The sequence below is a fragment of the Crocuta crocuta genome, unplaced genomic scaffold, assembly GCF_008692635.1.
Source record: "Crocuta crocuta isolate KB4526 unplaced genomic scaffold, BGI_CrCroc_1.0 scaffold864, whole genome shotgun sequence".
NCBI classification, from domain to species: domain Eukaryota; kingdom Metazoa; phylum Chordata; class Mammalia; order Carnivora; family Hyaenidae; genus Crocuta; species Crocuta crocuta.
The window spans coordinates 169747-173501 of NW_027530615.1; the positions used below are offsets into that span (position 1 = coordinate 169747).

Here is a 3755-nt window from a genome sequence, read left to right on the forward strand (position 1 = left end):
AAACTGGTGCAGCCCCTCTGGAAAACAGTGTGGAGGTTCCTCAAAAAATTAACAAAAGAACTCCCCTATGACCCAGCAACAGCACTGCTAGGAATTTACCCAAGGGATACAGGAGTGCTAATGCATAGGGGCATATGAACCCCGATGTTCATAGCAGCAGTCTCAATAATAGCCAAAATAGGGAATGAGCCTAAGTGTCTATCAATGGATGAATGGATCAAGAAGATGTGGCTTATCTATACAATGGAATACTACATAGCAATGACAAAGAATGATATTTGGCCATGTATAGCAATGTGGATGGAACTTGAGGGTGTTATGATGAGAGAAATAAGTCAGGCAGTGAAAGACAGATAACATATGCTTCCAGTATAGGAAGATAGGAGAAACTCAACGGAAGACCATGGGGGAGGAGAAGGGAAAAAATAGTTGGGGAGAGGGAGAGAGGCAAACAATAAGAGACTCTTGAATACTGAGAACAAACTGAGGGCTGGTGGGGGGGTGATGGGAAGGGGGGTGAATGGGATGGAGGAGGGCACCTGTTGCAATGAACACTGGGTGTTATATGAAATCCAACTTTACAATAAACTGTGAAAGAAAAAAATTAGCATCACTGTAAAATGTCAGTAAATGAACAAATAAAAGGATATAAAATATGACAACATATACACAAAAAATGTGGAAGAGAGCAGAAAAGAATGAGTTTGAATTTAAATGACCATCAATTTTTTTTTATTTTTTTTAAACGCTTTATTTATTTCTAGGAGAGAGAGAGAGAGAGAGAGAGAGAGAGACAGCATGAGCAGGGGAGGGTCAGAGAGAGAGGGAGTCACAGACTCTGAAACAGGCTCCAGGCTCTGAGCTGGCAGTCAGCACAGAGCCCAACGTGGGGCTCGAACCCACGAACCGCGAGATCATGCCCTAAGCGAAAGTCGGACGCTTAACCGACTAAGCCACCCAGGTGCCCCTAAATGACCATCAATTTAAAATAGACTGTGATATGCAGATGAGGCTATATACAAACCTAATGGTAACTGTGTATCAAAAACCACTTTTAAGCATGCAAAGAATAAAGAGAAAGAAATCCAAATATATTAAAGAAAATCAGAAAAACAAGAGGGAAACAAAAAACAAGAAATAATCAGAGAAAATGTTCAGATTGTACCACAAAACAAATAATAAAATGACAATAAATTCATATCTATCAATAATTACATTGAATGTAACTGTACAAAATGGATTAAAAAATAGGACTCATCTATATGCTACCTACAAGAAATTCATTTTAGACCTAAACACACCTGCAGATTGAAAGTGAGGGGATGAGAAATATCTATCATCCAAATGGATGTTAAGTGAAGACAGCAGAGGAGTAGGGGAACCCTAAGCTTGCCTAGTCACATGAACACAACTAGATAAATATGAAATTCAGAACACACAAGAAATCAGTCTGAGGTCTGAGAAAATGGGCTGCAAAGCTTGATGTGAAAACCAACCATGTGAGAATGTCTATTCTCACCAGTTTTATTCAACATAGGACTGAAAGTGCTAGCCACAGCAACGAGACAACAAAAAGAAATAAAAGGCATCCGAATAAAAGGCCAAATAAAAGGCAAAGAAGAGGTAAAACATTCACTATTTGCAGATGACATACTATATACAGAAAACCCAACAGATTCCACCAGAAAACTACTAGAACTGACAAACGAATTCAGTGAAATAACAGGATAAAACATCAACATACAAAAATACGTTGTATTTCTATATACCAATAATGAAGCAGTGGAAACAGAAATAAAGAAAACAATCCAATTTACAATTGCACCAAAAATAGTAAGATACCTAGGAATAAACCTAACCAAAGAGGCAAAAGACCTGTACTCTGAAAACTATTCATCACTGATGAATGAAACCGAAGAGGACACAAGAAATGGAAAGGCATTCCATGTTCATGGATTTGAAAAACAAATACTATTAAAATGTCTATACTATGGAAAGTAATCTACACATTTAATGCAATCCCTATCAAAATACCACCAGCATTTTTCACAGAGCTACAACAAATAATCCTAAAATTTGTATGGAACCCCAAGGAACCCAAATAGCCAGAGCAATCTTGAAAAAGAGAAGCAAAGCATTACAATTCCAGACATCAAGTTATATTACGAAGCTGTGGTAATGAAAACAGGATGGTACTGGCACAAAAATGAAATATAGATAAATGGAACAGAAGAGAAAACCCAGAAATAAACCCCCAATTATGTGGTCAATAAATCTTCAACAAAGCAGGAATAAATATCCAATGGGAAAAAGACAGTGTCTTCAAAAAATGGTGTTGGGAAAACTGGACAGCAACATGCAAAAGAATCAAACTGGACCACTTTCTTACATGACACACAAAAATATTCAAAATGGATAGAAAATCTAAATGTTAGACCTAAATACATAAAAATCCTAAAAGAGAGCACAAGCAGTAAAGTCTCTGACACTAGCTGTAGGAACATTTTTCACGATATGGCTCCTGAGGCAAGGGAAACAAAATAAACTATTGGGCTTCATCAAAGTAAAAAGCTGCACAGCAATGGAAACTATCAATAAAATTAAAAGGCAACCTTTGGGATGGGAGAAGATATTTGCAAATGACATATTGGATAAAGAATTAGTATCCAAAATATATAAAGAACTTATAAAGCTTAACACCCAAAAAGAAATAATCCAGTTAAAAAAATATTCAGAAGAGATGAATAGACATTTTCCAAAAAAGACGTACAGACCACCAATAGACACAAAAAAGGTCAACATCACTCATCATTAGGGAAATGCAAATCAAACCTACGATGAGATATTATCTTTCCTTAGTCACAATAGCTAAAATCAGGGGTGTCTGGGTGGTTCAGTTGGTTGAGCATCCAACGTTGGCTCAAGTCATGATTTCCTGGTTCGTGAGTTTCAGCCCCGCGTTGGGCTGTGTCCTGACAGCTCAGAGCCTGGATCTTCCTTCAGATTCTGTGTCTCCCTCTCTTTCTGCCCCTCCCCTGCTCATACTTTGTCTCTCACTCTCTCTCTCTCTCTCAAAAGGAAACATTAAAAATACTTTTAAAAATAAACATTAAAAAAATGAATAAAGAAAAGAATAGCTAAAATAAAAAACACACAAAAAAACTAGTGTTGGCGAGGATGTGGGGAGAAAGGAGTCCTGTTGCACTGTTGGTGGGAAAACAAACTGGTACAGCCACAGTGGAAAACAGTATGGAGTTTCCTCAAAAAGTTAAAAGTACCAATTACACTACTAGGTATTTACCAAAAGAATAGAAAAACACTAATTCAAAGAGATACATACATGTACCCATATGCTTACAGAAGCATTATTTACAACAGCCAAATTATGAAAGCAGTCCAAGTGTCATCTGGTAGACAAATGGGTTAACAAGATGTGAGATAACACACACACACAAACACACAGAGGAATATTAGCCATAAAAAAGAATGAAATTTTCCCATTTGCCACAACATGGATAGAGCTAGAGAGCATAATGCTAAGTGTAATAAGTCAGTTGGAGTAAGATAAATACCACAGGTTTTCACTGACACATGGAATTTAAGAAACAAACGAACACAGGGAAAAAGACAAATCAAGAAAGAGACCCTTAACTACAGAGAACAAACTGATGGCTACATTGGGGAGGAAGGCAGAGGGATGGATTATAAGATAATAGGGATTAAGGAGTGCACTTGTCATGATTAGCACCAGTTGA

General features: G+C 37.3%; 1 protein-coding gene across 1 annotated transcript in view; it reads right to left on the bottom strand.

Annotated features, from left to right (window-relative positions):
* The window catches only part of ATRX (ATRX chromatin remodeler), a 261336-nt gene that overhangs the window by 123906 nt on the left and 133675 nt on the right, over nt 1–3755 (bottom strand).